A 14,332-nucleotide genomic window follows, 5' to 3' on the forward strand; every position below is an offset into this window, starting at 1 on the left:
TAGTAGTAGGTATGCTCCAAGCCTAAATTTATAGTTGTAGTTTCTTACGAAGTACTGTTTGTGTTATTTAATGGGACAACCGTTGTAGTTCTTATCTAGCAACCAGTAAGCAATTTAATGACTGTGTGAAATTTAAATGGACCCTTTTCACAGAAACTGATGATACGTTTCCACCTTATTTCACTTATATATATATATATATATATATATATATATATATATATATATATATATATATATATATATATATATATATATACATACATACATAATATACATTTTTACAGTATTTATACATTTATAAATTGTGTTAGGCTATATAATTGTGTTAAGCTATATTAGGTTAAATAATTGTGTTAGGCTATAGTATCATTAATAAAGAAGAAAAAAACCTAATCAATGCTGCATTGGGTTTTCAAATACAGCTACTAAGGGAGTGACTGTAAATTTGGCACCTTTTTCTCTTCTGACTCCTGTAATCCATCTCTCTATTTTTTTCCGCTTTCAGAAAGTCATAGAAATGTAATAATGGAGGTTTTATTTTGCTAATGGAGCAAAATGGAATGTAAAAATAATATTTGCTGTAGTCTCCCATTCACCACTATAGACACTGGTAATTTTTGATAACAAAAGGTAACTGTTTAAAAACTAAAAACCCATTGGAAATTTCCTAGAGCACCAACAACGAATTACCATTCCAGGGTGGCATACAAATTGACGTCACAACTAAACATCTCTATTTGGAAACACACATAAATTGGCCACCGGTACATTTTACTCCTTACAATTTTATTTAAACTTGAAAAGTACTCATTACATTTTTGCAGATAATTTTCTTTCATCTTACTGGACTGAAGCTGCCCTTTTACTGCATACATCAAATGACAGATGACAGATCAGAGGTCAGTCATTTCAAATGGAGTGACGAGTTCAGACTATCTGCAGAGGCAGAATTTCGGATCTGATTTGAGCTTCGGATGCCTAGACTCCAGACTCAGCCATCGACTCAGCCATCAAACCCACGGGGTTCTCCGTGCACTGAGCGGACAGAACGAAGGACCTCTCAGGTAAAAGCAGAGGTGGTGGTGTATGTTTTATGATCAACAAATCCTGGTGTGATCAGAGGAACATACATTCTATCAAGTCTTTCTGCTCTCCTAATCTGGAATTTCTCATGCTTCTGTGTCGTACATTCTGGCTACCGAGGGAATTCACAGCGGTCATTATCACTGCTGTGTACCTCCTGCCACAAGCCGACACAGACCAGCACTCATGGAACTGTATGGGAGTATAAGTGAGCAGGAAACCGCGCACCCTGAGGCCGCGTTCATTGTGGCCAGGGACTTTAACAAAGCCAATCTCAAATCAGTCGCACCAAAATACCACCAACATATCAGTTTCAACATACGAGGGGATCAGGTTTTGGATCATTGCTACTCTCCTTCCCGGGATGGCTACAAATCCCTCCTCCGCCCACAATTTGGCAAATCGGACCACTCTTCCATTCTGTTTCTGCCCGCTTACAGGCAGAGACTGAAACAGGAAGCACCCACCCTCAGAACGATCCAGTGCTGGTCGGACAAATCAGACTCTACGCTACAAGACTGTTTTGATCACATGGACTGGGAGATGTTCTGGTCCGCCTCTGATGACGACATCGAGCTTTACGCTGATAGCGTAACCTGTTTCATCAGAAAGTGTGTAGAGGATGTTATTCCAACCAAAACAATACGGATCTACCCCAACCAAAAACCTTGGATCAATAGCGATGTTCGCACAGCACTTGATGTGCGGACCTCCGTTTTTAATTCCGGGAATGTGGAGGAGCATAAACAAGGACAGTTTAACACCACCAACTCTAGAATCATGTGGCAGGGAATTAATATCATCATGGACTTTAAAGGGAATAAAAACCCCGCCATGAACACCGCTGCCTCTCTCCCAGATGAGCTAAATACTTTTTATGCTCGTTTAGAGGGAAATAACACTGCCCTCGCGGAGAGAGCTCTCTCGGCCGAAGCTACAGAGGTTAGTTCAGTCTCCGTCTCTGTAGTGGATGTAACCCGATCCTTCCGATGGGTGAATATCCGTAAAGCCGCGGGTCCAGGCCGCGTCATCAGAGCATGCGCGAACCAACCTGCTGGTGTTTTTACAGACATCTTCAACCTTTCACTCTCCTTGTCTGTGGTCCCCACATGCTTCAAAACGTCCACCATTGTGCTTGTACCAAAGCAATCCAAAATCACTTGCTTAAATGACTGGCATCCTGTTGCTCAGAACCCCATCATCAGCAAATGCTTTGAGAGAATAATCAGAGATTACATCTGGTCTGTGCTGCCTCCCTCACTGGACCCATTGCAGTTTGCTTACCGCAACAACCGCTCCACTGATGATGCCATTGCATCTACACTACAAACTGCTCTCTCCCACCTGGAAAAAAGGAACACTTATGTGAGAATGCTGTTTGTAGACTACAGCTTAGCATTCAACACCATAGTGCCTCTCCGGGCTCTGGGCTTAAACAGCTCGCTGTGCAGCTGGATCCTGAACTTCCTGTCAAGCAGACGCCAGGTGGTGAGAATGGGCAGTATCATCTCCACATCACTGACCCTCAACACTGGAGCCCCACAGGGCTGTGTTCTCAGCCCACTCCTGTATTCCCTGTACACACATGACTGTGTGGCAACACATAGCTCCAATGCCATCATGAAGTTTGCTGATGATACGACGGTGGTAGGTCTGATCACTGACAATGATGAAACAGCCTACAGAGAGGAGGTGCACACTCTGACACGCTGGTGTCAGGAGCACAACCTCTCCCTCAACATCAGCAAGACAAATGAGCTTGTGGTGGACTTTAGGAGAAGAGAAAGAGAACACAGCCCCATCATCATCAATGGAGCACCAGTGGAGAGAGTCAGCAGCTTCAAGTTCCTCGGTGTCCACATCACTGAGGAACTCACATGGTCTGTCCACACTGAGGCCGTTGTGAAGAAGGCTCATCAGCGCCTCTTCTTCCTGAGACGGCTGAGGAAGTTTGGAATGAACCGCCACATCCTCACACAGTTTTACACCAGCACTGTAGAGAGCATCCTGACTGGCTGCATCTCCACCTGGTATGGTAATAGCACCGCCCACAATCACAAAGCCCTGCAAAGGGTGGTGCGAACTGCCAGACACATCATCGGAGGTGAGCTTCCCTCCTTCCAGGACATATATATCAGGCGGTGTGTGAAAAAAGCTCAGAGGATCATCAGAGACTCCAGCCACCCGAGCCATTGTCTGCTCTCACTGCTACCATCAGGCAGGCGGTATCACAGCATCAGGACCCGCACCAGCCAACTTCTTCCCCCAAGCAATCAGACTTTTGAACTCTTGATCTCTCATGATCAATATACATCAGCACTGCACTTTATTAATCTTATTATCTCACACTGGACTGTCATAAATTATATTCTCTCTTAACAACACACTGGCAACTGACTATCAACCGACAGCCTGAATGTCAATACAGTACAGTGCAACCTACTGTACATTTTATATATACTATATATACTATTTTTTATTGTATAATGTGTATTCTATATTGTGTGTATTGTATACTGTACATTGTATGTTATTATTTGTATATTGTGTTGTGTGTAATTATGTGTATATTAGATTTTAAATTGTGTTGTGTAAATATGATGTTTATTGTAAATTGGTATATGTCTCATCACTATCATGACTGCTATGTTGCTCGGAACTGCACCCAAGAATTTCACACAATATTGCACTTGTGTATATGGTTGTGTGACAATAAAAGTGATTTTATTTTATTTTATTTTATTAGACCGTATGTGACTGCCTGACTGAATGAGATGTACTCATTCAAAACTATAAGCACGAAGTGAGAAACACTGACGGTTTATTCTACGCCTGCTACTTCTACATATTGAACAGTTATGAAGTAAAAAAGGATAATTCATGTTGCAAATGTATATATACTGTGTTTATATATATATATATATATATATATATATAAACAAAAGGCTTTTGTAATTAAATGTGTACATGTCATTTATTTCTACATTTGCATTCATACTGAAATCATATCTTTGAATTTCTACTACCTATTTGCTGAATTATTGTTGTTGTTGTTTTCGTTAGGCAACTATTAATTATAATAATAACTATTAAACCAGCAATGATAATGGTAATAATAATGATTATAAAATAATGGAATCTGAGTAAATATTAATTATGAATTTTACTGAATTCATCCATCTGTTCAAAGCAAAAAACCAACACCAATCTAACTTTCTTCAAAGGTTATTTTGAATTTTTTGAATCTTTCTCTATTTCTCAAGGGGCTGGGTGCTCTGACATCGCAATATGTAAGTGCCTTCTCCCATGCAACGAACACTGCGTGACTGGCAATTTTTTTGCTAAATAAAATTATGTGGTTCATTACATGTCTCAGGGCAATTCTGAGTGAAATGACACTGTGTGGTGCTAAAAGCAAGTGAAGGTTTTTAAGGTTAATGTTCTATTGAGATTTAAATCTACAAAACCAACCAACCAACCTCCCTACCCTAAACCTTAAACCTAAACCTAAACCTTACTGATAGTGTCATAATAAGCAAATATGACATGATAAACAACATTTCTGAAGCAACCACATCATTTTGTGGTGCTTCTATGACACTTTCGGCTCACGTGTCGACTCATGTTGTATCAATACTCCAGGTTCAGGTATGGGAAAGAGGACACTGGGAGCAGTGACACGCTTTAGATAATGCTTTTATTTCTCTCTTTCTGTTAAGCAGATGCACTCTTTTCAGGGTTTTTTCACTCAGTTCAATAATTCACTCTCAAAAATAAACAAACATTTTTCACAAACACTCAATAGCTTCAGCACTCAATGTCAGCAGTTGACAATGCTGCACACTCGTTCTCTCTCTCTCTCTCTTCTGGCATGTTCAGTGGTTTTAAGGCATCTCTCCACTATCACTGTAATGAGAAACAACTGTTAGAAATCATGTCAACCACTCCCTCTCTCCCGCAGACAGACACACAACCACACCCCCATCACTACATACCCCACTGCCCGACTCAGGCCGGGGCAACATCTGGCCTGCAAACCCCCAACCTGCGCTGGGCAGGCAGCGATCGCTGCGGTTTTGTTAATTTGGGGACACACCTGCCCATGGCCCAAGTGGAACCCCAGATACCTAACTTCCACCCGCCCAATTGCGCACTTCTTCAGGTTGGCCGTGAGCCCCGCCCGCCACGGTGATCTCAGAATAGCTCTCAGATGTTGCATGTGCCGCCTTCAATCATTACTGTAAATGATGATATCATCCAGATAAGTGGTGGCATATGACGTTTGTGGCCTGAGAATTTTGTCCATGAGACGCTGAAACGTGGGGGGGCCCCGAACAAACTGAACGGAAGGGTCACGAATTGGTGTAAACCGAACGGTGTGGAAAAAGCTGTTTTTTTCTCGGGAGATTGGAGTTAAGGGGATCTGCCAATAATCCTTTGTTAAATCCTGGGGGCAGGAAAGGGATGGAAAGAGGAGGGGTGGAAGCGGGGTTTGGGGGTAGGAGAGAGAGAGAGAAGACAGAGAGAGAGACTCTGGATCACTGCTTTCACAGAAACGCTGCCATGTAGTCCTCGGTCAGCTGGATCACTTCATCCAGCGACATCGGATGGTGGCACTGGACCCTCTTGGCCATCCCACTGGGCAGCTGGGTGACGAGCTGTTCCAGCACCACCTTGTCCACGATGTCCTGGGCGCCGCGGGGTTCCCCCACCAGCAACCATTTCCGGCAGGCGTCCCGGAGCTGCTGTGCGAAGGCGAACAGGTGGCCGTGTTTGCCCAGCTTCAGGGTGCAGAAGTGCTGTCGGCTTTGTTCAGGGGTCCGGCCAACCCATTGCAGAATGGCTCTCTTCAAGTCTGCATAAACGAGGAGGTTGGCTGCAGGGAGCTGTTTGTCAACAAGCTGCGCTTCCCCGGAGAATAGTGGCAACAGTCGGGCCGCCCACTGATCAGGCGGCAATTCCTCGGCTGTCTTCTCGAAGAGATCGAGATACGCTTTAGGATCGGCCAGCCCCGTTTTGATGAGGGTGACCGGTTGGACATCCAGGGTGGGCTCCGGGACTGCAGCAGCAACCCCCTCATGTCTGACCAGGCTCCGGAATGCCTGTCGGTCCTCTGATTGGGCCTGGAACAGGAGCTGAAAATGCTGCTCCTGCTCCAGCCGCAGCTCGACGAGGGCCTGATGTTGGATCTGCTGGATGCCGGCGTGGGTCTTGATCACCTCGTCCAGTGGTGAGGATTCCATGACGACATGTCTCCTCGGGTCCTGGGTTTCAGCACCAGTGTAACAGTACTCCAGGTTCGGGTATGGGAAGGAGGAGATGGGGAGCAGTGACACGCTTTAGGTAACGCTTTTATTTCACTCTTTCTGTGCAGCAGATGCACTCTTTTCAGGGTTTTTTCACTCAGTTCAATAATTCACTCTCAAAAATAAACAAACATTTTTCACAAACACTCAATAGCTTCCACAATAGCACACCACTCCCTCTCTCCCATAGACAGACACACGACCACACCCCCATCGCCACACATGTGCTCTTCAGGACTCATCCCCCGGTCCTTTGTATTGCATATACAACACTCTATCAGTTGAGCTACCACGGAATTTGAAATATGAAGTCTTCGAAGACAGTAAAAGGGCAACTTAACAAACCATTCAAATTTAACAATATCCTCTCTCACACAATCTCCTCTCTTGATTTCATCTAGCTAGGAAAATTTTTACTTTGTACTTTTTTAATACTTAAGTACAATTTAATGTGAATACTTTTTTACTTTCACTCAAGTATGTTTTTGGCTAGATACTTGGACTTTTAATTGGGTAAAATGTTAAGTATAATTTCGGAGTACTTTTTACACCGCTGGTCTCTTGATATCCCCTAAACCCGCTCAGCCGATTTTGCCAAAGGGTTTTTTTATACATTGAGCGTAGTTGTCTTGAGGCAGAAAGGATGTGACAGGGAGTATTAACTTGATCTGTCTCTGTTCTGAAAGATTAAATGGCTATCCTTATACATTAGCCTTGAGCTAAATGGCCATCAACCCTCTCACATATTGTTCTGTCCTCACTGTCAGTGTTACACACACTTGTGGACTGTATAACCAATAACTGCTCACAGTTTGTTTTTCTATGGATTAAAAAAGAAACCGCGTTCCACACTGTAAATTGATAGTGCCATGTAAGCGTTAATACCCTTTCAGATGCTGAAGGGGCAACCAGATCGATCCCTCTCTCTCTCCGTCTGGCGAAAACAGAGAGACACAAATCTAAATGGAAGTACTGAGTGATTTACAAAAGAGGGAAAGAAAATGAATCAATGTGGATGTCACAGAGATATAATTCAATTACTTAAGCGTGGAATGACATTTGATTTAATCAGAACTATTAATGCCAAAGAGGTCTAGCCGAAAGAAAGGGCACTTGTTTAGTTAGTCGCAATTAGAGTGTAAATCTCAAATGTCTGTAAGGCAGGGGGAAAATGTCATTTGAGGAATAACTAAATAATAACAAGGCTCACCTCACCTCTGAGTAACCAGACAGCGTGGAGTGAATCTAAATTATGCAAGACTAACAGTAGAGTAATTTAAGAATTTTGTTCGCCTTTTGTCATGGTTGAATAAGAATTAGTGGGAGCACTCGATGAGTTGGTACAGAGTGCTGAGCACACACTAATCCTCTTAAATAAACACAGGGAATTAGGAATCTCTGCAAGGGTTTAGGGAGATGCTATATGCACATTGTCATGTTGTTCCCTTTTCCCCTAATCATCTGTGTCACCTCAGCTGTCTTAAAGTGGCAGATCGCTTATAACATCTCGGGATAGATTAAGGTTCATGTTGCGGATGATGTGCTGCAGCTAAATTACGTTTCCATCGCACCCTACAACCTAGAATATGTTCAGATACATATGCATTACATATGCGGTTCAATAGACTATTGATTACGTAGCCATATTCAGCCACTCTTAAATCTGATATGCCATGCAAACTGGCACCCACACTAGACAGGAGTTTTATCTGCAGGCATCAGGCTCCATCAGGCACGCTTTTAGTGCCACCTCAAAGGAGCCCCCATGCATGTTATTGTCTTCTATTTTAAATGACTGCCCACTGGGTGGTGCAGAGAGTGAAATAAGAAGTTTGCAATCGTCAGTCTCCTGCAGAGCTGACAGTAAGGGTGTGAGTGATATAGCGCATTTAGCTGTCTGTCCAGAAAAAACTTTCCTCCCCCCATTGCACGCGCACACACACACACACACACACAAGCACAGCCCCAAATGCCAGATCTGTCACAAGTTATTGCAATCTACTCCACCAGGGTGAAATGTCAAACTAATCATGACATTTTCGCTCATGTGTTCTAGTTAGTTATAACTGAATGTAAAAAAAACAAAAAAAAAAACAGATGATGTTAAAATCAGGACTGTTTTTTTCCCCTTGTATTGGAATGGTGCTTGCTATGGCTAGGGTTATTTATTGCTCATTTTTGCATTTTGATTTGAACAAACCTCTAATCCCAAGTATTAAACTTTTGCACGTAACTTGTCCTACACTCTTTGTGCTACGGACATGAATAATACCTCAAATCGTGTGCCTTGTTGAGGACGATTTGACAACCATTCAAAAGTAGCCTTGATTCCTGAAAAATAATAAAAATTACAGGTCTATAATGTCATTATTTCATTACATTATAGTACAAGACTTATTTTTCCCTATCTGTTACCATTGATTAGTGATCAGTCACATGACAGCCGATCTGGGAACAGAGCACCCATAAGCAAAGATAACAGATCGCATACTTCAGGAAGTCCTGTGATAGCTAAGCAAATGCATTTTTAAATCAATAGGAATTCTAAAGGATTCCAGGTTAGAATTCCCAGAGCTTTATCCAGGTATTTTAGAGCTCATTGGATCAGACTTACAAATTTTTCCTGGTAGATGATGAAACTGCCAAAAAAATCCCATAGATGTATGTTGAAGTAGGGACCCAAGCCATATTTAGGAACCAGAGTATTAGAGACTTAATGGTGGGCTTTTTTTTTTTTTTTTTTACTTTGGCCAGTAATTAACCACCAAGCAACCACCTAGCAATGCCCTGGCAACCATCTAAGACACCCTGGATCGCAATGTGTTTTGCCCAGACAAGCAGCACTCACATTTTTTATTTATTTATTTATTTTCAGAAAATGTAAAAATCTATTCCAATGAATCCAATGAATCATGCACACGATTTGATTCATACTGTAGCGATAGCATCTCGGTTAGTCATCTAAACAGGCGTGGCTCATTTATATGGGCAGGTAGGGCAGAGCCCCGCCTAAATATTCATCCACTTGAAAACATAGATCCATACTATAAACTGGCAATAATGTAATTGGTTTGCCCGTAAATGTGTTCAAAATGCTGACATATATATTTAAAACCAGGCCTAGTATAAGTTTTTATCCTATTTTTAAATCATAAAGTAGCTGAAAGCTCCGTTACACAGTGTTTGATACAGATTTTCAAGCATGTGGGGCAGAGAGTCTGCTGCCTTCACAAACTCCGCAGCGCCCCTATGTTTTTCCAATGGAAATCTGTGGTCAAATATCGTACTGCAGTGAGCCCTTATTGAGAGCCATTGGGGCAGAAATAAATCTGCCCATAAATGTATTGCCAAACCAAAGGTAACTTTAGTATTAGTGCGTGCCAGCATGCAGATCACGAACATGGCGAGCGCTATTGATAAATGTGTGTGTAACAGCGTGTTGTTTCTATTGCAGATTCAAGACAAATTGACCATCAAACAACTTGGTCCTAAAGAGCCAGACATAAAAAATATAGTTTAGCAATGAAAAGATAGTAGGTGATAAGACATTATATGTTTTGTATGATGACAAATTGTGTCAAAAGCCTTGGCTCTTGAAACTTTCTGATTTACAACATTATTATCACTATAAAAGCATTTATTTATTCAGTACTGTGGAAACGTGTAAATGGCATGTAGATACCTCTCCTCCATGCTGTTGATCAACAACCCTTAACGTTATAAAATAACATTTTGATTTAGATTTTGATCTGCAACAAGTCAACTTTTTAAGACAAATCTTGCTTATTTAGAATATTAGAATCAACAGTATGTTCTTAGGGTGCCGCCTTGTGGTGGAATGATGCAAGGACACCACATATTGTGTCAGCAAGTCACCACATATTGTGTCAGCAAGATTTCACATGGTTCATTAATATACTTTGCACAACGTAACACATGCTAGGCCCAGTCAGCTGTACTATGAAACGAAAGGGAGCCCACCATACACACACACACAAATACATGCACGTAATCACAGTTTGACCGGAAAGACTTCCAGCACCTGGCCGTTGCGAGTGCGCTGGCTCAGGGAATGAGGAAACTGCTCTTTTATTGACCATGTGGGTGCCGAGGCCCAGAGAGCACTCGGCGATGTAATACTCACCATGCGCTGGCTCAGGGGCGATGGTGGGGCTGGAGAGATGCCCTCGGTCCACGTCAGGACCACCTTGAAGCTCGTCTGTGGTTCTTGGGGGCCGGCTGACAGGCAGGTGGAGCCGACTTCCCACGGGAAGATCTTTTTCTCTGAGGCCGGCGTGCAGGCTCCGATGGTACAGAAGCCTGGGCTGGCACCGCAGGGGAACAGCTCTGGTGAGAAGCAGACAGGGTGCGGGACCTCGGTGGCCTGAAGGTGGCTGGGTCGCGCCACGGCAGGATGTGTTTAATCAACCTCGGTCTGCTTCACCAAAAAGCCCCCCTTGGGAGATATGCGCATCAAGAAAGCGGATTTTCTCGGCGTCAGGCATCTCCGCAAGGTTGAGCCACAGTTGCTGCACTTGGACCACAAGAGTGGACATCATCCGGCCCAGGGCATGCGCCGTGACCTTCGTCACACACAAGGTGAGGTCAGTCGCAGTGCTCAGTTCCTGCATCAGCCCTGGGTCGGTCCTACCCTCGTGCAGTTCTTTCAGCGCTTTGGCCTGGTGGACCTGCAGGATGGCCATGGCATGCAGGGTGGAAGCAGCCTGAACCACGGCCTTGTAAGCCTTCATCATTAAAGAGGAAGAGAACTTACAGGCCTTGGAAGGTCACGCCAGGTGGCTGCTCCCTGCGGTCATAAATGCACTGCTACGGTGTGCTCTACCTGGGGAATCTCGACATATCCCTTAGCCGTTCCGCCGTTGAGGGTAGTCAGAGTGGATGAGCCCGCGAAGCATGCACGGGCAGTAAAAGGTGCCTTCCATGACTTCGTTAGCTCCTCGTGCACTTCCGGGAAGAAAGGCAACGGGGCGGGGCGCAGCCGTGAGTCACGCTCCGAGCCCGGAAACCAATCATCCAGCCGTGAACGCTCAGGGCAGGGTGGAGGGTCCACTTCAGCCCAATATTTGCAGCCGCCTGGGCAAGCACGGCTGCCATCTTAGCGTCCGCCTCATCCTGTGCTCTACCGCCCGTGGGCAGGAGCTCAGAAGATTCGTCTGCTTCCAATAGCAGAATCCCACCCTCCGATGCCGTGACCTAAAGCTCATCCTCGTCGCGAGCCGTGAACGACACATTAAAACCGCCTGCATCGCTCGACAGCTTGTCACACAGAACGAGCGTGCTGGGGGATGGGAGGTCCGCGGGGACTGAACTGGTGGAAAAGCTCCCATGTCCACATCCAGATCGCCCGCAGTGCTTGCTGACCCAGCCGGCTGAGTGTCAGCCCAGGACGGACCGGGTTGGTTTGCAGCCACGGTGGCTCCTTGCTTCATGAAGTGAGCCACGACCATAACTAAATTAGTGGCATGCAAATTCCACTCGTCAATTTTCATTGGCCTTTTCTATTTTGAAAATTTTGGTGATTGGGGCTCTCAAGATCGAACCCACAGACAGACAGGGAAAATTAAACACCTGTTACATCTGTCATCTCCATCTATCTGGAGTGCCATCTGACCTGTACAGGTATTTTCTCCGCCCTGAGAATCAGTCAGTGTTAAATAGTATATAAAATATATGCATAAATAATAATAATATAGTAAAATAAATACTATAATATTAATAATATACATTATTTGAAAAATACATCCTTTTATATCTTTAATATACATATAATATAAGCAAGGTTCTCTCTTAGGATTTCGTCTGTTAACATTTTCAATGCATTTTGTCAACATTAAAAAGCCATTTTAATGTAACTTGTGAGTATTGTACTCTTAATGTGATAGTAGTTCTGTCATCACTTGCAAACGTTTATGATTTCCTTTCTACCGTGGAACTCAAAAGGAGATGTTAGGGAGAATGTATGGAGAAAAAAAAAACAGTGACAATGAATGGTGACTGGAACTAACATTCTGCCTAACATCTCCTTTTGCGTTCCACAGAAGAGAGAAATTCATACAGGCTTGGGGGTGAGTAATGACAGAAATTTCATTTTGGGGTGAACTGCCCTTTAACTACCTGTTATAGTCTTTGTTAAAGGTATCTGCCAAAAATAACAACATAAATGTAAGTCAGCACATGATTGCATCATGTCTTGCTGAGAAACAAGTAACTGAAACAGAGGTCCATAATTAGGCTATTTACTTTAAAAATCATCTGAATAAAACTAGAGGTAAGAATTGTAACCCCCTGTGAGATTTAGGTAAGATTGTTGTAAATGTTCATATATTTTAGTAAATTTGACCCCCAGAGCCATCCAGAGCCCTTCAAAAGCCCCCAGTTAACACACACAGGACAAGGCGAAAATGAATAACCCATCTATAATGATTCTAAGGTAGTTTTATGCTATTTCTCCACCGACGTGTGTAAATACGGGTCCGGTGTTACGGGCTCGTGGACACACGCACAACAGCACCGCTGCTGAAAAACATCCTAGGAGAAACACTGTAATGAGAGTTGAATAATGTTACAAAAAAATTAAGAAAAATATTTGTTGATTCTGTACTGGTTGGTTTTGTAAATGACTCTTCACCAAATGATCAGATTTTGGAATTCAGTGTCTCTGCTAGTGGCCATTTCATAGCCTGATTTTTGCATTTTGGATAAATTACAGCTTACAATGTTTTTGCTGCATGATCAGATGTCTGCCATGCATCCATGTAGATTGCTGTATATATTGTATATTTATTTATCTTTTTATCCTATTTGAGGTGCAAATTATTTGTTTTAGTCTTCAGATCTCAGCCTGACTTCTAAATCAAAAAATCTACATTACCACAATCCCTCTTTGAACAGATAAATAAAATTATCTTAAAAATGGTCAATTCTGTGGATGTGAATGACAATGGTTCCACTTCACTGGCCTCCATTGCACTGCAAATCTCCAGTATCTTTCCTTTGATGTTCCTCTCTGTAAATCCCATCATTAGGCATTGATTCATGCCATGAATCATAGTGACAATATGCAGCCACATCCACCCTCTCTTTGGCCTGGGAGGCGTTTTGACAGTGCATACAAAGGGAGAGACGGAGGTCATTCTCACTCATCCTGAACACAGCACAATACGCGCTGATGCATTCACAATCTATTCTAGAAATAAAGCAACAAGACAAACTGAAAGATCAGTTATGTGTCCCCTGTGAGGGTAAGTAGCAAAGCTGTCAGTCAGTGAGTCGGTATGAGATTCAGCCTTATGCTTTTTAGAGAGTTGAAATAGGAGATTTATTGACTACAGTGGATAAGAGGGGAGCCAAGAATTTGTGCTCTGAAAAGTGATAGTATAATGATGTCTGACTGCTGTGGCATCTTAAATCATCACTGTCCAAATCAAAGCATTTAACACACATAAGTAATTGAGCTTGTTTCCAGATAATGATTATTATTTTTCTTATTTTATTTCAGTGACAAAAACTATATTCAGACTGATAATGCACTAGATGGCAATAAAAGACACAGACGGTATACAAGAAATCTCCTTTGTGTGACTCCAGTTAAAAATATATTAATGGTATTGCGTTTGATAACAAAATTTCAAACCCGGCGGCATCTATACAGAAAGACAGCTTACACACATTTTTAAAGCAAAACATTTGACAAAAAGAAAGTTTGTTAGGTTTTAAATGATAAACAATAGATATACTGTTCAAAATGAAGACAAAAAGTGTTTGGACACTTTCTTGTTGTCAAATGTTAGTGGAACATGTCCATAGTTAATGTTCAAAACTGCTCATGTGGTTACTCTATTAGGATACCTATGTGAACTTGAGTTTGATCTTTGGAGACTTTGTTTGACCTTGTTACTGTATCTAATGTTATCCAATTC

The 14,332-nt window shown here is 42.7% G+C and overlaps 1 protein-coding gene across 3 annotated transcripts in view; it reads left to right on the forward strand.

Moving 5' to 3' along the window:
- The window catches only part of LOC127456399 (alpha-1,3-mannosyl-glycoprotein 4-beta-N-acetylglucosaminyltransferase C-like), a 228,290-nt gene that overhangs the window by 119,462 nt on the left and 94,496 nt on the right, over positions 1-14,332 (forward strand). The window lies entirely within an intron of this gene.

Source organism: Myxocyprinus asiaticus, chromosome 18 (genome assembly GCF_019703515.2).
Source record: "Myxocyprinus asiaticus isolate MX2 ecotype Aquarium Trade chromosome 18, UBuf_Myxa_2, whole genome shotgun sequence".
Lineage (NCBI taxonomy): Eukaryota > Metazoa > Chordata > Actinopteri > Cypriniformes > Catostomidae > Myxocyprinus > Myxocyprinus asiaticus.